This window comes from Netta rufina, assembly GCF_964035555.1.
Source record: "Netta rufina genome assembly, chromosome: 4".
In the NCBI taxonomy this organism is placed as follows: Eukaryota; Metazoa; Chordata; class Aves; order Anseriformes; family Anatidae; genus Netta; species Netta rufina.
Genome location: NC_140127.1, coordinates 29,869,944 through 29,893,127, shown reverse-complemented (window position 1 = coordinate 29,893,127; position 23,184 = coordinate 29,869,944). Strand labels below are relative to the sequence as shown.

General features: G+C 40.5%; 1 protein-coding gene across 4 annotated transcripts in view; it reads left to right on the top strand.

Annotated features, from left to right (window-relative positions):
• RAPGEF2 (Rap guanine nucleotide exchange factor 2) overlaps positions 1 to 23,184 on the top strand; it is a 180,842-nt gene that overhangs the window by 32,170 nt on the left and 125,488 nt on the right. The gene's annotated exons all lie outside the window — the stretch shown is intronic.

Genomic DNA, 23,184 nt, shown 5'->3' with positions numbered 1-23,184 from the left:
GATACAGGGAACAGGCATAGGGAAAGACTTCTAGATACTTGGCTCAGTCATGTGTGGTACTTATTGCAGATAATAAACCAAGAGCTGCTGTAACTTACGTAGTATTCAGTTTAAGTAGATCTAGTATACCATTACCTGCCTTTAACTTGTGCTAAAGAAATGATGCTTTCTCATTTGGTCTAATGCAATTTGTTAACTTGAGCTGAAACTAGAAAACTACCTCTTAGCTATCTTATGCTATACGATGCTTCATAAGCTTTGCAGTGTTACTTACTTTGCAAGTAAGGCAATGCATTTTTCAGGAAAAAAAAAGGTAAGCAACAGAGACTTACTACAATAAGGTAACTTTGTAACATCAAGACTTTGACACATTGCTGTAAAAGTTAATGTGTTTTTGACTACACAGTTGTCTATTCGATGAGTTTGTTACATGCTACTGTATGCTATGTTTTTAATATATGGAAGCTATCTGAATTAATGAAATCCTTTGATACTTAAATGTTAATTTTTAAAGAAGAGTTGGAAAAAATTAGTCCTTTCTGAAAAATGATGTAAAAACTTAATTCCATGTTGCATCATGCGTGTAGTGTCTCCTTACAAGCTAATAAGTGAGTTAGCATGTTTTCAGATGGGGTTTTATTGTAGTTCCAGATGTCTGTAGACTTGTGTGATTCAACAAAAGGTTATTTTGAAATGGTTCTGGCAGTGACTACAAGGGAACTGGATCATCAATATGCTAAGATTGAATTGATGCAGAGTTGATTTAATTTTGAACCTAGGCTTGTTTCTTAATCTGAATATTTGTCAGAGGGCTGAATGTGTGGCAGCACAATTTGCTGTAAACAATCTCGAGTGGTTTTCCTTAATATAAACATGCAAGGTAGTTAGCTAAAGAATAATGCACTTGATGAATAGAGTTTCACTTTGTTATTCCTGATGGAAATAGCATTCTTCTGTGGGACACAAAGGAGGAGTCACTAATTGGTGCTGGAAGCCTGTGGCAGCACTCGGTGTAGAAATAGGGTTTTCCTGCTAGCAAGCACAAAAGAGCAAGCTTCCTTCCACATAATGCATGACAACTTCTGAGATTAAAAAGCAAGACAGTTATTCTTCATTGTTGTTCCTTCACTTATAGCAACTTCACTAATTTTAAAGCATGTTGTACTTTCTGTTGGGTTGTGCTTTTACTCTGTTAGCTATGCTTATGGTTTTAATTCTGATTGTAACTTGTTTCCTTAGTGCTTCTTCTGTCTACCCCTATTTTTAGTTATCTTTTTTTTTTTTTTTTTTTTTTTTTTTTCCTTGTGGGCATGCCTACCTTTCATGTCTATGTAGACAACTGAAACTTAACTCCAGATTTGCTACAGTGGTGTGAAGCTCAGCGCAGACAAACTGCCAAAGGTTGTATACAGCTTGTCAGGAAGATATATATATATATAGTTATTTTTAAGCTGTGTAGGGCAGGTGCAGACTTGATCAACTCGGATATTCCTGAATTAAGAGCCTGCCGGGTTATATTTACCTACCTGGCAGACTACGTCTTGCAAATGTGTGTTGGGAGATGCAGAAGTGTTATTCTGCAGGGCCTGGTTTCTTGGTGCTTGGCCATGCTGGAGGCTGCCAGGAGCCCCTGAGAGGGGCAAGCTGGAGAGCAGCTTGGCACAAAGGCTGCCCCCAGTGACCGCAGAGCAGCCTGCCATGCGGCAAGTGCAGTACTGTTGTTGTAATATGCTTTCTCAATGAGAAATGTAAATTTATGCTCTTCTGAACTAAGGACACTGATGAAATACCTAGGTATTCCCAAAGGAATTTAACGGGTAATAGTACTAATTCGGGCCAGTGTTTAGAGTAACTTACTGTAATTGGTGCTATCGGGAAACCAAAAAGTAGTACATCAGAGAGGAAATCTCTGACGTGGGTCAACAAAATTTACAAATCTGTTATGAGGGGAGGGAGCAGCTTTCTCCTTTTTCCCCCCTCATCGTGGCTCCCTTACTACTTAGGACGTGGGGATCCATCCATAACATGGTGCTAAAGGCACTTGGATTTCCTTGTCTCTCCCTTCTTGTGTCTTTGCTCGTCAGCTGGGGGTTAGCTCAACGTACTTGGTACCTGCTGCTTGGTTTGGAGGGTTGTATGCAATAAATGCTTCCTGAACTCGTTCTCCAAATACAGTATAGCTCTTTTCTTGGTTGGCCAGCAATACAGGCTTTTATACTAGCTTCTTCTATGTCCTTAAAAATTTAGGGTGTGATTACAGTACAGGTAAATATGTACTTGGGAGATCTGTCAGGACAAAAATATTAATGAAAACTCAGATTTTTTTACTCTTTCCTACAGTTGCTGGATGTACAGAGTGAATGACAGCTCCATGTTTCAAGACATATTAAAATCCAAAACCATATCCACCATTCAGTAGTTTGTAATTATTGTTGAAGTTTCTTTTACCTAAAGAAGCTAGAGTGATGAGAGGTCACTTACATAAACTATTGCATTTTTCTTGTTTGCCTTTTTGTCCTTTTATTTATGTATTCTTAGGATGGAGGACCTCTCAATTCAAAGAAAGGAGGAAAAAAATTACACCTTGACCCTTGCTTGTAATCTTCTCATGTAACTGATTGACTGCTGAAACAATAGCAGTCACATCTGATACAACAACATCTTATTTATAGATGGAAACAGCTGCATCCTCTGTCTTTGCATGCAAGAAACCCTATTGTTTTCAAGTCACCAGGTTAATGAGAATGTGGGAAAACAAAGGCATACTATAATGGTATTATTAAAGGTAATTATTTAGCACAAAAAGGAAGGGAGGATGTGGCTGGAATGATGTGCTCCTAAAACTGAGCTAGGTGTGGTGTAGATGTAGAAGTTATCAGCACCGACAACTGAAGGTATAACACGCCCTTAGGTTCCCAGGGGTTCTTGTGTCACTCTTCAGTTCGGCTGTGCTGAAAGCATCAACTTCCACAGCTCTGCAGTTTCTCTTGACTGACAGCTAAACTCTAAATAACAAGTTCAATATGCAGGGAAAAGTCTTATACTTACACTCTCCTACCCCAAGTGCCTTCTGCTCTTGGGCTCCCCTCAGGTGGGTTGTGTGCCTGGGGTGCCCCTAAGCACAGTGTGGTTTAGCAGCAGGTAATGTCAGGCTGTTCTGATGGTGCTGTCGGGGCAGGGGATTGCTGAGGATGCAGCAGGGAGTGCTTGGCACTGTTTGGTGTGACCAGCTGGCCAGCTTTTGAATCTGGAGCACCGACTTTGGGAGCTATAATAGTTTGCTAATCCCTTTGTTGTCATCCTTGTTTTTTCTCTCTGTTGGATGTCCTAGGTGGAAGGAAGGTTTTCTCTTCTTGTGCATGCTCTCACAGGCTTAAGAGCATCTTGAGCTTCTTTACGGGTCCATGGAAGTCTGTGGATGAGCAGCCAGGACATGTTTCCCTTTCCTGGTTCAATCACATACTCAGTGATGGCAGCGTGTAAACCAGAGCATGGGAAGAAGGAAGGAGCCCAGTCCAGCATGCACTCTTTGTGCATCACATGCACTTACCTGGAAGGTGTTTCTAGTGTTTCTAGTCTACTTCTTGCTGTATGAATGTAAAAATAAAAATAGCGCTAAGTGGAAAATACTGGATGATAGGAGCAGCAAGGGTGAGCATTTTTACATTGCAAGCTCAAGTGATAACAGTTCGAGGCTGGTTTAAGACTCCTCTTGTGAAATACAATTATTTTCAAGAACATACCTTTAAAGTATGTACAAGTCGAAGTCTCTGACTAAATGATCAAGAATGTATTAAGATCAATCTGAGTTTCTGTACAACATGCAGAAATGCCTCTGGCGTCTTCTGCACCATACCTATAATTTATTGCGAATGCATCTTCTGAAAGGTATCTGGTCGTGCTGTAAAGCGATTGGATTTGCTGGATTCTTTAGGTAAGCTGGCTGAACATTTAAACAGTCAACAAGAAAAACAGACTCCAATAGCCCCCTAAATTCCTAGTTTGAATTGCCTTGTTCCAGGTTCTGGGTTATTGAATTTCATTCTACTGCCTTCTGTTAAACTATGATTTGGAAATCTGTCACATGGCACTTGCTTGTAGATGATTATCAAGTCTCAGTACCTTGGAGCCTTCCTTTGGTTCAGCTAGCTTGAGCAGATGAGCTTTTTTTTTTTTCTTTTTTTTTTTTTTTTCTTTTAAGCTCAGTAAAAAGCTTGTGTTCTAGATCTGATGGGTTATTTTTCTTTCCCTTACAAAGTGGTTACAATAGCTTTCGGGGAAGAATCCCATATCCGAACTGTGAAATACACTAAATAAGTTGTGTTTTTACAATTACAGTTGAGGATTTCTTTTTCTAATTTCAATTTGGCTTCAGTTTACTGATTTAAAACATTATGCTGCTCCAAGATACGGAATCTTTTTTTGTGATGGTATTACTTTGGCATTCTTTCTTGATCTTTAGATGTAATGTTTTTAAAAAAAAAAAACAAAAAACAAACAAACAAAAACAACAACAACAACAAAAAAAACTCGTCAATGTGTTACTTGGCTTATGTTGTGTTTTAGTGTAACTTTGGCTTTTGATTTAACTCATCTAGACTGTTTTTCTAAATGAGACTTTAGCAAGGTAAACTCTGGAACATGTCTTTATTTTTAGAAGAAGTCATTATTAGGGAGATGTTTTGCAGCGTTCAGGTCTCTTGACCCTTCTTATCGCGTTGAAAATCTAGCTTCAGTAATCTTTTGGTATTAGACTGCTTTGTTGCACAGATTCTTTGGTAAATAGATTAATCTCTGGGTCTTGTGACTCTATTAATCTTGCTCTGCTGCTTAGGTTTGTTGAGGGATTTCTAATAATTAGGGCATCTTTGTGCTACTTCTCAAAACACTTACTGTGTGTCCTGGGGTTCAAATGGTGAAGTAGGAAACAGTGCAGACAGCCAAATATATTGTAGCAGTAAGAGGTTGTTTGGTTAATTTTGCTTGCAGTGTTGTGTAAAAAGCTTATAAATATTTGAGTAGTTTTTGTAAGATACTGACCTGAAACAGAACCTTCTAAAATCATCCTAACTATGGGGCACAGTGGCTGTATTGGTATGCTCATAGAGAAGAGAAGTTAAAAGGGGGAAAAAATACTTGTTTTAAAGTGCAGGTCCTTTGTTGCATCTTCTGATACTTCACTATTTGTGCTTGTAAACTGTGGACTACTACTAGGTCAAATGAAGTACCTTAATAATGCCAAAATGTGTTTATGCAGTAACAGGATTCTTCTTTAATTGCATCTGGGATTTTAGACATGGTGTGATTTCTTACCGTAAAAATCTATACTTACCAAATGAGCTTGTTTGATTTGCCCCCTAATGCCTTTGTTAATAAAACATTCTGGATAAAGATTTTGACACCAGAGGCAGGTACTAAGAGGCAGTGGAATATGTCCTGGGAAGAAATTAAAGAAATTAAAGCTTCTGAGTTATGTTGCAGCTCTGCTTTGGTATACTTCTTCCAATTACTTAATTTTCACAATTTACTGTTGCTTCACAAACTGTCTTAAGCTTTTTTTCAGTATTAAGCAAATAGTGAATACAAGAATCCTTTGTTTGCTTTGCACAGTGCTACTTGTTGGTTAGTTTTTTTTTTTTTCTTTTTGGGTAAGTAGCCTTACCCATAAACCTTTTTCCATATGTGATGTATGTTGTTGTTTAGTAATGCATGTGCTCACCAGCAAAACACACTCCCAGAAGTAATCTGGAGATATGTGAGCAATGTCTGTGCTGTGAATGCATTCCAGGCCTCTTGGACTTTCCTCTGCTGGCTTGAGGTCAGAAATAAAACTTATTCTTGGTAATAGTCATATTAAGCACTCAAACAGCAGGCTGTTCCAGTGAATGAAATGCCATTAACCAGAAGGGCAATAGGAGCGCTTCTTGGTTTTAATTTGCTTAAGAGAATGAGATTACAGCCAGAAAATTGTCTTGTCAGCCAGCCAGATATTGACTTCTTGGTCTTTCATTGCCAAATGATCAAGCTTCTCCATTCCTCTGCCAGCTCAGTGCAAGAGCCAAGAAGGAAAGCTTGGGCTATTCATTGCTTTGTTGAACGGAATGTTACCTATCAAAGATCTAAGCATTACTTTTAATTTATACGATCTGAGAATTTGTGTAGGCCATTTTTAATTAAAAAACAACCACGCTGTGTTTTTCTTGTAGTCATGTTTTATTTGAAGATGATATAAAAGTATATTATAACTTGAAAGTGAATAGCATATTTCTATTTTCTAACACGTATCTTGCTTTCAGTAACTAAACTGAAGAGAGTTCAATATTAAATATTAACTTTAATTTAGAAAGCCTGGAAAAGCTGAACTTTGGATTCAGGTCAGTTGTTTTGGTATGAAGTACTTGACAGATTTTGTTTAATTTTTTAAAACGAGGTTATTCTGTGAGCATAACAATATGTGTAAATATTTGTGTTTTCAAGTGTTTGATGTTCCCAGCTTGTGCCCTCTGTGCTTCCTAACCCTTCTGAAAGCTTGTTGCTTCCATTTTCTTCAAGTTTCTTGATTCTTCTTCTTTCTTGCCTGCTGTAAATCTCTCCCAGGCCGTCAAATTGGGTTAAGACTAGCTAGCAGGCTTGTAAGTGATGAAAATTGAGAGAAATATACATCGTGCGCAAAAGCCTTCTTTTTTAAATCAGAAGAATAAATACATTGAAACAAAAGATGGGATCCTTGATTCAGTTGTTTGATTATGTACTTTCTGAAAAAAAATAGTCCTTTGGGTCAACCCCAGATGTTTCTGAATTATCTGTTGACTCTTATAGATCAGGTCGGCAAATTTCACCAGTTCCTGTAAAGCTGTTAGTGCAGTATTGAGTTTTCTGCCAGAGTATAAAATCAAGCTTAAAAACAGGCTTTCTTTGCTGACAAATCATTATCATTCCACTCAAATTACTTCTGTAAAGTGATTTCTTTAAAGACTTTCCTAGATTTAATTTAATGAAAAAAGAATTATGGGTAGCTTTTGAAAAGCGTGTGTGCAGTCAAACCTTGTGCAACTCAGTTTATCACTGGAAGCTACGCTTTCTTCTTGGGCTCTGTCTCTTGATCAGCGGTGACTGTTTACTCCCCTTTCCCTGTCCTGAGAGAATTCTAAATCACTAAAAGCAAAAATGAGGCTGCCTGGCCTTAAATAAACTTCCATTGTTAACAAGAAAGAACCTGTCGACAACAGGAGGTGTTCAGCTTGCCAAAGCCTAAAAAGGAGAAGTTCCCAAGGATTTTCTCTACAACGTTGTAGCTCCGAAAATTACTTATTCTATTCCACTGCTTAAAATATAAAAATAGTATAATTCCCAAAGCACTTACTATTTTCAAAGTAAATCCAGAAAGCTTTATACATAGCATAGTACAAAACTGACGTGTAGATTCTTTTCTTGCAGTATCTTGGATAAAGTGTTGTCTTGTCACTTACGGGCACTGAAACATTTCCAGGGTTTCCTGGAGCATGGTTGAGAAGCAATTCTATCCTTGTGATTTTTTTTTTTAACTTTTTTAATTTTATAACGGAGTGGGGAAAGGTTCTGAAAAATCTCAATGATATCCTTTTTCAAGTCCGTGCTGCTGTCAGCAGTTGGTTTTCATCCTTGCACTGCTTATAAGCCTCTGTAGGAGAATCTAAAGGAGAGGCTGGTTTCAGTCTTACCTGACTGAAGGCTGGTGTGCATCCCTGCACCCTCACCATTGTGACCATTCCCACAAACACTGAAGGAGCCCCCTGCTTTCCCCCACCCCATGTTATAGTTGAGCCTACATCGTTGTCCCTAAGCTCCCTGGAGTTATCAGCTAGTTCACAGAAGGACAAATGTCCTTGCGTATACTTCCGTGGCCAGCTGTGCTCTGTACTTGTACTCTGTGTGACTGCAACCTTAACCTAGTAAATAGCTAACCTCTAATAGGCAACATCTTACTTCTTACTCAGCTTGTATGTTCTGTAAGTTCACAGTGCAAGTTAATAATTTCAGAGAGTATGTGTTCTTGCATTCAGTCTCGAGTTCAAACTTTTTTTCACATGACATTGAAAACAAAATCAAGATATCCTTGGGTGGGAACTGCTCTACAATTTCAGTTTCTTTGTGTGGAAATCCATGATTTCTTGGTGTACTAAAATGAAAATGTCGCATTTCATTGCTTGACTCCCTTCTCTGTCCCCCCAGCCAACAACACAACCCCAAGGCATTTGTTGTTCTTGACTTCTGACTTCATTCAGAAGTCTTCCAACAAAAACAAGAAGCACACAGGAGTGTCAGTCAGTGGTGCAAAAAAAAAGAAAGTGCAGAACCATCCTCTCTGGGTCAGACAACTGTACAGTCAGCTAAATCACAGCTGTGACACTGGGGAATGTCCTCTGGCAAAACTGAAGGAAACTTGAGGAGCAACTGTCTCTGTCTGTCCTTCAGGCTGTCCTTTATCTGTACAGTACCAGCTGAGCAGAGTTGGCAGATGGGCACATGTTGTGCTGCATCAGTACGTAGTCTAAGCCTGTGAAGCGGTCTCTGTAAGGCTGCAGAAAGGCATTCTCAGTTCTCAATTATGGAATTTCAATCTGGTGGTGTTGGTGGGGTAAGGACACCAGTGGGTGCAGGTTCCCTTGAAACTGCATGCTTTTTCAAGGCAAGTAGCAGATTTGGGGCCACTGCAAATCTGAAGTGGAAGTGGTGAGATAGGGTTTGGCTAAAGGCAGGTAGCAAAGTGAGTGGTGGCAAAGTGCTGCAGTGTGTCTGAGCCCTGCAGCCATTCAGCAGGGGTGTCAGCATCAGGCCAGGCCTGCAGAGGTGGAGCTGAGGTGTGATGTGAACTGCAGGCAGCTGAAATCTGCTGCTTGTGAAGGCGATCAGCAACCAAGTTTTGCTTTTGCTCATTTGTTCAGTTGTAGAAGAATAACTTGCTGTCAAGAACAAGCAGTGCAGTCATGGTGTTCTACACTCCAAGTAAGGAGGGAAAAGAACCTGTGGGGTCCCCTATGTCTGCGGACAGCCATAAACAAAGTTTTCAAGAAAATCACTGCATTGCTGATGGTTTTCACAGAAACATCCAGCTGATGTGCTTGTCCTAGAATTCCCAGCTGCCTTCTGCACCTCCACAAGTGCCAAAAGGCTTTAGTTAGCAGTACAGCTGAAACCTACGTAGAACTTTTACCAGATTTTGCAGGATTTGGCTGGCCATAAAATGTGTGGGGCCTTGGAGCTGCTGCTGCATTCATTCGGTCTTCTTCTAGCATCTGAGACTGCCAAAAGAGGTGACAATTTCTTTCCTCCGCTGGTAGTTATTTAAGCTGTGTGTTTGCCCTGTAGCAGCTACTTCAAGGCCACTAATTCATTTTTATGCTGGCCATCAACCATGTTTCTGCCTGCTCTGGCTAAATGCTAGCATTACTGAAGCTGTGGAAGAGAGCATAGTAGAAATTTTACTGAACTAATTTATTTGAATTAAGGATTAAGAAACAGAAAATAGACATGCTTGCCAATCTACAGCAATTGCCAAGTTCATGGAGGAGCAAAAAAACCTTCAGGTCTTTATTAAAAAGTGGGACTTGTGGAATAGTGTAAAAATGTTGGTGAGGGAGGGAAGGCAGAGGGTAGAAACTTTGACAGAAGTGCTTGTATGTAATGCATGGGCCCTGCATGTAGAAGCAAAGGCTGGAAGTACTGCAGTTGTACTACCTGTTGTGAATGAGAAGTTGGCGGTTTGGCTGCTGTTTCTTGAACCAGCTTGCCTGAGGCTATTAATCATTTGCAGATTAGATGGATCAAATCAGACAGACAAACCACCCTTTGGATATGCTGGTCACTAGACATAATAATAATCTGTGTTCAGTGTCACAGGAGGAGGTTGTTTTAAAAGGGAGAAAGTCTCAACCCTAAAAGGCTCCCCTGTTGGTTGCTATCTGGATTACCCATGCTGTGATGATCTTTCAGAGAGGTCAGGTCCTGCCAGATGCCGGAGTGACACTGTGTGGAGGCACAAGGAGTGCTCTGAGGAAAGCTTGTGATGATGTAGGTACTGGATGAGTTACTCCTGAGCCAAGTTTCTAGACCTGGGGGCAGTGAGCAGGAATACAGAGACACCCTGGGTTTCTACAGGGTGAGTTTCTATCCAGCTCAGTTGCTCCTGAGTTGATTCCCTTTGGATCCACCTCCTGTACCTTGCTATCCAAGGTCTCTCTGGCTTATTTCACCAGCAGGGAAGTGCTGTCTAAATGTGTGGAAGCTGTTCTGGGTATTGTCAGGTTCCTCACCTTATGAGCCCTGTGCAGTGGGGTTGGAGGTGGAGGAGCAGAGGCAGTAATTAGCTCTGCTGGTGCCGATGGAGGCCACAGCTAATGACAGGCCTGCCTGCATCTCAGCTCCTCATGCCGATACCACAGGACCATGTCTCGTTGTCCCAGTGCTCTGCAGCCCAGGAGACTGAGTAACTTGTCCACTGTGTCCAGTCTTTGTAGGAAGCCTCTGCTTTTAATTACGGTCAACAGCGATCCCCCTTCCTGCGTGCCCAAAGCTCAGGAGTGATGGTGAGTGCCGTGCAGCCGTGGGTCCCACCAGCTGCTCCTGGAATGAGCCTCCTCGGCTACTGCCCGATTCCTCTCTGTTTCTTGCAGGCTGCCCTTGTCCTGAGCTGTGGTATCATCGGGAAAAGTTCAGTGCTATTTGGGATCGTGTTTGTCACTCCTGTGTTCATGTGTCAGACTCAGGAAAATAAGTGGAAAGATCTTTGTCTCTTCCTCATTTTAGAACATTCTGGGCCTGTGCAAGCAGGTGATTAATATTAGTCACATTTCTTAGTACGCTCTTAGGAATGTGTTTACATACTGATGTGATGCTTGAACCTGTTGGGTTTCTTGTGGCATTTCAAGGGGTGATGGGGGGCACTGGTGGGAAAGAGCTGGCCTACCCTCCATCAGCCTGTTTAGGGGATGGGAGTGATGTTTCACTGGGGTGCTGAGCTCTGCTTGGAGATGCTTTCAGTGTTGAAAAAGGGAGTTGTTATCAGTAATCTGCTAACTCAGGAGATCAGTAGTCTCGAATAAGGAATGTGCATACTTCAACATGCAATTTTGTAGTTCAAATGCATGAACTTAAGCTGCTGTAAAGGTATGTACTCAGTGTTTAAGAACAAATGTCATTTGTTCATCAGTTGATAAGCAGTATCTTAAGATTTACAAAATTGACGGCTGTCATATGCCCAGTCTAAATCAGTCTGCAAAACAACCGGTAAGCTTTTTTGTATCAAGACTGGTTAAAAGTTCATAAACAATGACACTTGAGGTCGTTGAGAAATACTCTGTTACGAAACCAAGGGTATGTATTTTATTATACACAAGGAGTTCAGTGTTTTCTCTTAAACTCTTTGCTTTGTTAATTTATGCTAAGAATATAACATCTGGTTCCACTCTGAGAAGACTATGGAGTTTCAAAACCTGTTTCCCTTTAGTATGGGGTGGATTAAGATCCTGAGAGATTGCCTGCTGCTGTCCTGCCTGAGGTTTTCAGAGGGTGGTGTGTTGGGTTCCTCCTCTCCACAAAAGTTGCTGCTGGTCCTTTGGAAGCTCCACTTGTAGACGTCGGTATTTGTTGGAGCTGGAGAACTGCAGATTATGGGAGAAGTTAGTGTAGCAAATGGAGGGATGTACTTGGGAAACGTAAATTAAAAAAAAATCCATTGTGACATGACAGCCAGGCATCGTTAGCAGTTATTAGAAATTAAACGCTAGTTCAGTAGACAGCTCATAGACTAGATGTAAACAGTCGCTGCTGTTGGACTGCATTGGGTTTTTAACTGAGAATCCCTTGTCACAGAGAAACACCTGGTGGCATGGCTAAGTGAGAGCTGGAGCTGTTGGGCTTTAACTGTTGGTGAAGTTAGTGAACAAAAAATCTAGAGCCAGCCAAGTCAGGTAACGGGGTAAGTAATAGATCAGCTTTTTTTCATAGCTCCTAGTCTTTTCAGGATCTTGTGAGTGTGAAAATAATGTCTGTGTGGCTCTGTAACCCATGGTACCGGTGCAGTGGTTTAAGGCATGGGATTTGAGGTTCAAAAAATATAGGTGCTGAGTCTGGGTTTTGAGCTGTCTGCTGCAAGAATTGGATTTGGATCTGTTGGTGTGATGAGATGAGAGGGATTTCAGAATGCTGTGAAAGAGCAATCTAGAGCTGCTAATGAGGAATGCTAAAGAGAAAGGGGTTTCCAAATTCCCTCAGAATTTGACTGCACAGCTAAACAAGCTCGGATGGCTTGTTCCCTCTACAAGGCAATTTTGCTGGTCTGACAGAGTGTTCCAGCGAAGTTACACCACGTGACTTCGCTCTTATGTTCTTTAAGCTTCTGTGCTATTCCTGATGGTTTTCCCTTCTGGATGCAGCTCCGGGTTAGACTGAACCAAGGGAGCTAAGTCCTTCCCCTTAAGGGCGGTGATCCGTTTTATCGGCTGAAGCTTCTTGGTGTCATTTCATCTTAATGGGCACAGGCAGAGCAGATGGGCTCATCCGGCTGGCCGGCTGCTGGGCAAGGGGGGTCCTGTCTGCTCTTCGTGCCGCGGGCAGCCTCCTGTGGGTCTGGACGTGCCTGTGTGCGTGACCTCTGCTCACCGGACTTAGACGATGAAAGGGTCGGCACACCTGACCTTTTAAGATGGGGGTTGGCTCACTGAAGACTCAGACGCTTGCCAGAATAAGGTCCAGGTTTTGGCAGTGGAAGTTTTTTTTTTTTTTTTTTTTTGTGTGTGTGTATGTTTGTGTCTTTTTTTTATGGTATTCAGAGCTGCATTTAGGTGCAGAGTGCTGACCTATGAGTAGCCATGCTTCACCACTGTAACCCTACAGGTGCCACAAATCTGTTTTTTGTAAAATTTGACTTGAAAATGTCTTAGGCTTTTGGCGTTCTTCTTCTAAGTGTTGAATAAACCTGCCCAGGCTGGATCAGAGCATGTCTTCAGTAAGACCATCAGAGATATGGAAGCTGATACATCCCCAAGTTGTATTAAAAATAAAACAAATCCTTTCAGAATCCTACCATTCCTTATATGAAGGGAGTTGGGGAAACTAGCCCCAAGCCCAAAAGATAAAAATATGGAGTTATTAAATGCCGCCTGTGTTTCAGAGTATATCTGAGCTGGCAAATACATTTAGGCTTGGAGATTGTTCTGTGGAAAGTACTTTAGCGTTTTGCTAATGTTCACCTCATTTGCACAGAGGGGTAATCCCAGCTCTGGGAGGATGTGACCACTAGCAGCTTTTGAGGGGAATTTTTGGGTGTGAATTGATTTGGCATGCAAATACATACTTTAGTATGATCGTTTGCCTGACAGTTTGGGAATTATTTTCATGTGATCTACTGTTGATGCTTCAAAAAATATTAGTAGATTGGAAGAAATGCTCTGAAATATGCTGCTGTAAGTTCAGCTACTACTAAAAAAAAAAAAAAAAAAAAAAAAAAAAAAAAAAAAAACAACAAACCTACAACAACCCTGATTCTTTGCTATCTCCTTTTAAAACAGGAAATCAAATGAGAAAGCCTTTGTTTAAAGTATAAGCTGAACTAAAAGGAGTTGTATGTTGGAAAAAATGTCAGCCTAAATGAATTTTAAAGCTTTGTTTAAACATGATATCAAAGTTGTATATTGGGGTATAAACATTCTTGAAATTAGCTATGGTATAATCCTTTCTCTCCCTTTCCTCGTGCTTTTATTGTATCTGCACTTTTTTTTTTTTTTATTTCTAAATGTAAAGAAACTGAGAAATATGATTTTTCTCAAGTAAAACCCAAACTGTCCAAGCCACAAAGGAGCTGTGCAGTTTTACTTCTGCGAGTACCGACGATTGCCTCAGCCGTTGTAAAGGAGAACTTTATTTTTGTTTTGTTGTGTGTTTTTGCTTTGGTTGGTTGTAAGCCAGCAATATAAAATGCTTGTAGGCCAGCGATGTAAACTCACTATTTTCTGTTGATTATAGTACTGCCGAGATATTTCTGTTGTAAGTTCTGGCAGCGTGCTGCTTCCAACGTGCATTGGTTTCTTTTGTTTCTGCATGTGAGTTGTCATGGTATCAGCCAGCGAGCTCACCAGCTCAGCCCCTGAGGATGCTGATGTCAGTCTGCAACAAATAACCCCAGGAGAGGCTTTTGGGGTTACCAGGGCCTCCCCGGGGGATCTCTAGAAAACCTGATTCTACAAAGCAGGGATGCTGTTACGCACTGGGTGATGTTGGAGTTGGTGTGCTGCTGACTGGGTTGGCAATTAATTGTTTTTGGGAACTGTTTTTCTCAAGGAGTATGTGAGGTTTGTGTCTCTGGGCTGGTTTTGTTTTTGTTTTTTGCTTGGCAAGGAAAAAATACAAAAAGTTAAGGGTGGAGTTTGCTGGCTTTCAGCACTCAGGACAGTGCTGGAAAAAAAAAGGCTGTGATTCACAGCCAGAATTCTGAGCGGCTACAGCACAATTAAGCTATGCAAAAGTTTTGGTTTAAAAAACAAGGGTAAAATGCTACTATTCTAGAGAAATTAGGCAGAACAAGCAGTTGAGACAATTGTGGCTTCAGATGCAGACAGATGATAGCAAGTGATTGTGCTGAGATGGCTTACCAGGTTATCCGTTCGTCAGCTGAACAGTGTTGCCTTCTTAGGCTCTTAATAAATTTACAAAGGTTGTTTGCAACGATACGTATAAAATGTTCACACAAATGGTTATCACAGATCAGCTGGCAAATGACTGCGCTGTAAGGTCACTGTAGTTTATTTGCTTGTGGCTTGGAATGGTTGTCCCTTCCAACAAATGGGATGCACTGTGAGTACCAGTATACAAGAAAATACAAGTTGTGATGTTTATCTTTCAAACAGTTGTAGAGATGCATATGAAGAAAGACAACTGTATAGACCTGATGCTGAAGTACTGTGACCTAAGCTTTACAGAAATTCAGTTTCTCAGAAAATGGGTTGTTCTTGCCCACTGCAAGAAAAATTGTATCAGGATCTCATAAAGACCAAGTCTGGAGCGATGTGTTTCCTATGTGGTGATTTGTTTGCTTTGGTTATAGGTTGTCTGGACTCTAGTGCTTGTGGGTAAACTGGTATCATAGGTATCATCTCTGGCTGCTTTGAAACCTGTAGATTAAATGAAGTACCCTTTAAAAAAAAATAAATACATTGATATATCTTAATCTTTCCCTGACAGCTCCTGGGGAATCCTTTAAGCACAGCTAACTGTTTTAAGCTAACCCTGTTTTAAGTGGGCAATCCTACTAGATATGCTTCGGTCTCCTTTTCCTGGCCACCACCCTAGCTACTCTTAGTGATCTCATTCTCCAGGCTGAGATCCTTCAGAAGTTTCTGTCACAACCAGGAACCACCTAGGAGCTACTTTCTGGTGGTTTACTCTAGTATTCTTGTACATTCAGTTTATTTTCCCTGTTTTTTTTTTTTTTTTTTTTTTAATATAAAATCTGTTGTCCCAAAGTTGCCTGTCTTATAGTCCTATCTATGTAGATACATTTATAGAAAACACATTTCTGCTACAAGTCATTGTTTAAAAACAAGTTCCACTGTATGTAGTAGCTTATATTTGTTACAAGATTGAATTTCCTCTAGTAGGTTATTGAATCTTATTGCATATAACTAATGGAAAACATGGGACAAATAACATTGTCTCAAAACAGTTTGAGGCCCTCCTTATCATGATTAAAAAAGCAACAGCAAACAAAACAAAAATACCCATCCCTAGGAACTGGTGTAACTACAACAAAAAATGTGAATGTTTTTGTGATGAATGTGAAAACGGATAGAGCAGCTTCCAACTGTTGGCTATAAATATTGAAAAGGCGCAGAAAGGCAATTATATATATTTGAAATGGTGAATAACTTTAAGTGCCTTTCATAATTATGGACTGTGCAGTGAGTAGGAGAGAGCTTTTGTGGTGAAACCGTTTTGTTTGCATTTGGACATGCGACCAAAGACTGAATTTTGGACTACAGAACTTAGCTTTTGTGTTAAGCATTTAATTGTCTGACTTCTATGAGTCTGGAAAGCAGGACAGAAATGCACAGCACTACCCTGTAATTTCCTATGCTTATTAGTTTGTGCACTGACTTCTATGAGATGGCAGGCTTTAATTTCCCGTGTACCCTTTCTACGTTTAACCCCATCGTATAGGATGGTTATAATCATGACTGTCTTAATTTCTTTACTTTATTCAGCTAAAAGCTTGATGACCAGCAGGATATGTTAAATCGATTGTATTAATTTTGAGCTGGTGTTAAAAGTCTGTTCTTGTGGGGTGGGTCATTGAACCTTCTAGTTCAGTCTTATATATTTGAGCTGGTTCTGCTGGCAAGATTGAAAACCAGGAACTGTTTATATCATATGTGAATCTGTGAGGCATTACATGGAAGTAGAGGTTTTTAATCCAGTTTGCATTAAGAAAAAAAAAAAAAGTATAGTGCAAAAATAAAGATAAATGAGATTTTATTTTCAGGGGAGCTTGTTTAAATACAACATATTTGAAAGACAGGAAGGCTGACTGAAGTGTCCCATTGATACATCTTGTTTCTCCACATCTATTTTAACATGATCCTATTGTGTTTCTCCAGCCTCTGAATTTTAGAGGCAGTAATGCAGCTAAAGATTTTTGAGAAGCACGTTTTTGTTCTGTATTGGAACAATTCCCAGTCAAGACAGACCGGGAAAATAAGAATTTTCCTTTTTCTTTAGGAGGTTTTGGAGTTGTTCCTGATGAGCTTCACGTGTGGGTGCTTCAATTGCAGATTGAATTTGCCTGCTCCTTCTGTTTCCAATTGGGTTTGAAAATTCTTTTCTTAACCCAGAACAAATGTGCCTGCCTTTAGTGGAACTAATAATAACAATTTTTTTGTGTGTCAACAAGTCTAAACAGGATCAATACAGTTTCTAGAGTTCTTTCCCACTGCCTGGTTGAAGCAGAGGAAGTGAAGGCTTGTGCTGGGTTGCTGCCTTTCTGGTAGAGGCTGATTCCCAAGCTTAGTCATGCCTGATTACTGTGGAGTAATGTTTTGTCATCGGTTTCCTGAAATACAGTATGTGCTAGTTGAGACAAATTCCTGCAGGTTGAGGATGGTAAATTTTTTCAGAGCTCTGGCCACAGGTTTTAAATTATTTAGCATTTGGTGTCTCTAGCGGACCTTTAAATTCAAAAGTTGCCTTTCAAACTCAGTCACCCAAGTATGAGTATGGATGAGGTAAGGTTTGTTTGTTTGTTTGTTTTGTTTGTTTGTCCAGCACCTGGAGCAGGCAGTTCAGGAAGAGGCAGAATAAATAGGCAGATGGGTGACAAACTAGGGACAGCAAAGCTGCTTTGCTAACCAGCAGGTGTCTTCCTACCCTCTGTATGTGGCTTTGCACTCCACCTGTCTCCAGTGCCACTTGTTCTTGCTTCCCACCCCTCCACTTTCTACGTTTTTCCTGTGTCAGACAGAAGAAAAGGGAGAAACTATGATGGCACCGTGGGGTGATGGTGTTTGGTGGAGCAGCTCTGCTGAGCTGACTCCCTGTGCATCTGTGTCAGGAATTTTGAATTTCCTGATGAGCAGCTTGGCTGGGAGGTGGTGGTGCTGCTCCTTTGGAAGGGGAGGTCTGTGTTGGGCTGGTTGGTGTTCTTGTTATCCTAGATGACACTTGGAAACTGAGTATATTAAAAATTAGAAATTTTATTTTATGTTCAGACAACTTATTAGTTGATTGGTTACTTCCCCCCCCCCCCCCCCAGTTCAAAATAGTATCTATGTAGCTGCCAATTCAGTCACTTAATTCTGTATTGAATTGGTAATTTTTTTTCTATTATTGTGCCTCTATTTTTGAATGCCACAGATCTCTATGTAGCATGCTGTGCAGTAGTTGGAATAACTAGCAGAAAAATGCTGCTGTAGCTTGCCGTGAAGTTGAAAAGAATAATTTATCTTAAATTTCAGTGTATTAGTTTGTATTCTGGCTGGCTTCCCGTGTGTCAGCACCCCAGACCTGAATACGAAGGTCCTGATGTGAGGGAAACAATGTCAAAACTCTGTCCTACATGACAAATCCTTCATTTTAATCTCCTCAGCAAATTACTGCTGGTATGGCTCACTGATAAATCCATGCATACCTGGGCATGCTCCTGCACAGCAACTGTGAGAAAGTTTATTTTTTCTGCTGCCGGGAAGCTGAAGGTAGAGTACTTCATCTTCATTTGTGTACAGCAGGGATTTTGGTATCAGCAGGACTGGATTTTTGTGTCATGCTGTAAGTCTGTTCAGTCTGTACCTGGCTTTGCTCCTGACTTTGACAGTTTAATATTTGCAAGGTGTGAGCTCACTCTCAGAGTAAGGTTTTGCCCTGCCTTTGGTTTTGTCTTGCCTTTGGGTTTGTCTGGGATAGCTGAAGTTGCTGCCGTCCTGTCTGCCCTGGCTTTCCTTCAGAGGCTGTGGTCTCTGAAGGCAGGGCCGTGTATGTCCTCCGGAGTTGCTCTTTGTGAGAGCCTGGCACGTTCGTGTGGACTGCCTTGTGTACACAAAACTGCTCAGGAGCAGATGTCTGCTGTGGACACGGACTTTTCTGTTTAAGCCAGATGAGTTGCTGCAGTAGTCTGGCCTGTTTCTTTTGGCAATGCTGGCACTGCTTTGGCCTTAGGGAGCAGTACAGGCAGGTGCTAAATGAATGCTAGAGAAATAAATGCTTGGTATAGGTACCTGAATTGCTGAGGGTCAAATGATTTCAGGTGCTGGATGCAATAAAAAAAGGGAAAAGGACAGGATCCTACAGCTGCAAGGAAAGAGACAAAACAAGACTTCAGCAATGTTGGTTTTGATTGTGACTCACTATTCCTCACTGGGAAGAAAAACTGTGCTTGTTAGTATATGATTTGATGGGGTAAAAAAGCATTAAAACACTTGGAAAGGAAGGTTCTACTTGAAGCAAAAAATTACCATTCAGGCAGCCACATTAAAACTACACATGCCCCTTCCCTGCTAGCAGTTTCGTAATGCACGTAAACCAGCAGAAGGCTTTGAGGTCCCACATTCTCTCTGCCTTCATCTCCCTGAGCTTGACATCGTGGTCCTCGTGGCGATGTCTCGAGCGGTGCCAGTGCTGAGCCTGCTGGGGACGGCAGGCAGGGAGCCACCATTTTCCCAGCAGTGCAACCAGGCAGTGTTGACGCCGTGCTTGGCCTGAGAGGTGTGAGCAGGCTGGGACTGCCTGTGCCATGGCCTCTGCTCACAGCTTTTGTCCTCCCTGGGGGTTTGCTCTTAGGTACCTCAGTCTAAGCTGGGTTATTGTGTATTCTGACAAGGGCTGGTCTCTCAAACTGTTGTATAGTCAGCAGGCAGGTTGTTCGGAGCCGGAGGTGAATATCAGGTGCTTTGAGAAGCTCTTTTTCCCTTCCAAGGAAGTAAATTAGGGAATTAGCTTGTATTTTTTTTTTCTTACCCTTTGATTCAAAATGAAACAAGCTATTGTAAAGGTAGGATGAAAGCTTCTCTGCGCTTTCTTGCCATGCCTGCACAGAAATGAGTGAATTTCTCGCTATCAGAGGAACGAATTTCTCAGACAAGCATTTTGTTTTTCAACTGTGGCAAGGATGATGGATGGGTTGAGTTAGGCTGGCATTTCCACATCTTACTACAAAACAGGATGGAAAAAGTACAAAACTTCTAGGGAGGCTTAAATTTTTCAGTCAAAAGTAGTGAATTCCGAGGTGTATCTATCACTTCAGTGAAGTGAATGTTTCTTAAGCTGCTGTGAATCTGGGGCCAACTTTCTGGCTTTGGCTTGTGTAACTGACACTACCAGCATGTTTGAAACAAATGCAACATCTGTACATTAAAAAAAAAAAAGGCAGATTTTTATGAGAAATGAGAACACAGGTAAGGTTTCAGGCTGTTTTTCTACAGACCTAATTGAAGCTGAGCAGTGTTAAAGCTCAAGTCTCCCTGTGTTGTTTTGAAGCATAGTCGGAACTTTAAACTGAGCCAGCTGACACCACTGAAACATAGTAAGAAATAACAGCGAATTAAATTTCAGACTGCTCCACATACAGCAACTAAACATTTGACTTTGGCTGTACTACAAGCTTGTGTATATTAGATTTCAGTCTTCTAGCCTGCTTCTTCATTTAAAGAAGAAAAAAATGCTTTTAAAACTGTGCTAATTTGAACATTGCATTAACTTTTTTTGCTCTTGGAGATTCCATTGACATATTTTTTCAAACTGTTGCCAAGATCTTTATGTAGATCTCAATTCTTGCAGCAAGATCAGCCAAGTCTTTATGTTGTCATTGCAATCATCTTTTTTCAATGGATAAAGTCAGAAAGCAGAAAGCTGGTGGTTTCTCAGTACTTTTTGTATAAATCTTCCTTGCTGTGGCAGAGCATTTAACCAGTTATATTGGTTATGGTGAGCTTTGCTCCTTCTGACTTACAAGCAGTTATAAAGTATTGGATTCCTTTTTTAAATAAGAGAAACTGTGTAAAGAACTACTTTCTCTGAGCTTTCGATGGCTCAGTCTGCCACCTTGTGGTAATTTAAGTACATCTATTGTAAAAACAAAAAACATCAGATTGCTGCTGCCATTTGTATGCTTTTATACATTCTGGGGATTACTGTTAACATGCTGTGGTCCTGAAAACTACTTATCTCAAAAGATGTTTAAGTCCCAATGTTGCTGAATTTAATTGCATCTTTTAAAGATTTTCTCAACTATTCTGCTTAAATATAAAGACAGATTGCGTCCATGAAAGACAAAGTTCTTTTCCTGAGAATTTTGAACTTTTAGCTTTCTGGCAATTGTCTATAATACCAAAATTGAAAAATTTTGTAGCCGAAGCTTGTATGTACGTGTGGAATTTTTTTGGGGGTAGAGGAAAGTTGGCTTTTATTTTGCCACTGTTTCAAACATTCTGAATTTACTTAGGATTTTAAAAGACGTGGTGCAAATATTTCTGAAGGACTCTTGCATTCCATTAACTCACTTTTAATCAAGACGTTCAAACAACACTAAAACATCCATGTTCGATAAAAATGTTTGCTAAGTAAACAAAGCATAGCTTTTCCAGAGATAAATTGAAAACTGAGGTGACTAATGGGGATAATTTATTAATCTTCGGTTTATTTTTTTCAAATTGCTTTCCTACTTTTTAATGCTGCAGAATGGGAGTGTGCAGTGCCTACTGACTGTATATGAAAATATATTCAGTGCTTTTGGATGGCTTTTTTTTTTTTTTTTTTTTTTTTTAAATCTTGCACAGTTATGCAGAATTTAATGACAGGGTTGAGACTTGAATTTGTTGCTTAAATTTCAGTGCTAAGCTTTCGGTGCTAGAGGGAGCTGTTTCCTGTTAGACACCCTGTGGAAAAGCTCTGCCTGAAGAATGGGCTGCAGGTCTTGTCAGGAGCTGTTGTCTGAGCCAGTGCTGGTGCACATCACCTGCAATGCTGAAATGCCTGTTGGTTTTGACAGGAGAACAAAAGGTCTGTGGATCCCTTTTACCATGCACTTATGCTTTTACAGCTGTGGGTCCATGTAACCAGGCATCTTCATTGGTTCATCTGTTAGTGAATCCTTCGCTGCATGTAAAACCCACGCCACCCTGGAGAAACCTCAGTGCCAGCCCTGAGGGCAAAGGGTTATTCTCCTTTTCAGTGCCTGCCTGTTGTTGCACAGACTTGTGGTAAACAACTTACAGCAGCACCTTCTGACCAGGCTCTTGCTAGTAGTGATGGGTTACGTGGAAGTCTGATTCCCAGTGATCCATTCCCAGTTCCCTGGGGCAGCTGGTGGCTTGGGCAGCTGAGGCACTGCAGTGCCACTAGGACAGACAGGCTTGTGGCTCCTGGGGGTCCCTGCAAGGCAGCAGCAGGCATGAGCTTTTATATGTTCTTATTAGTATAAAATGGGGGTGTGAGGGAAGGCGTAGAACAAACCTGCAAGTAGCTGTTTTTTTTTTTTTTTTGTTTTGTTTTGTTTTGTTTTGTTTTGTTTTGTTTTTTTTCCTTCTCAAAGTCTCATGTACAAGGTCCCTCCATCCCAGATCATGCATAATTGTCTTTGTCCTTCACTTTGTCCTCTGCTCCTTGCAGGAGGACCAAAGCCTCCAGGGAACAGAAGGACCATAACAGAAGTGAAATCAAAGTTTTCACTTGTGCATTTTTTCTGCTTTTGTGAACTGAGTTTTTTCCTTTTATTTTCAGTGTGAGGCAAAAATAATTCTTTTAGGTATTGAATGAAAGACATTTATTTGGTCTCAACCACTGGCTGCAGCTCCTGGTGTCTTTTCTTATATGTAGAATGGTTTAAACAAGTACAGTAACACTTACACAATAATATACTAAACTAGATCTTATTTTTATTTTTCTTAATTAACATTAACTTCTCCTGGGGGAATTCAGCACTCAAGTCTCCTCCTGAGCATCTCACATGGCATTCTTTCACTGTGTCTGGATACTGAAGTATCTCTGTACTCACATTCAAATTTAAATAAAGTTTTCCCAGGGACAAAATATTTCACAAAATAGTTTTGAGATTCTGCATTACTTGATAACATATTCTTATAGTGAGTTATAAGGGCGTTAGTTTATTCTCAGCTTTCTGTCAGCCTCAGCTAGTTGTTGTGAGCTACTGCTTTGTTTTTCAATGAAGCAGTTTAAAAAATGGATGGTGAAACAGTATTAAATCCATGAGCCAAAGTTAAATCATCATAGATGTTGTGGGCTGTAATCAAGCTTTCTTAAGTGTAGTAGTGATCTAACATCAGCAAACCCCCTAGATTGATGTTAATTCTTCCACAATTGCACTGTGGGAAGTTTTAGACTTGGGTGATGTTTTCATCTCTGTATTAATGTTTTTTGTTTTTTTTGGCTGGGTATCAGAGTTTCACAGTAAATGTAAAACTGAATGAAAATTTGTCATGTAATTAGTATTTATTATTATTTATTTCATGCCAATAATTGTTCATGTCATCTTTTTTTCTCCCTTAAGCTTGTGGTTTTGCTTCCATTTGACGAAGGTACAATTTTTTAAACGTTTACACTGGGTTATTTTGCAGACTATTTATGCACTTTTTTCTTTTCCCTTGAACTTAAAAAGACTATTTTCTTGTGAGCTTGCTTTATGGAATAAACGGAAGTTTTTGGGTACAC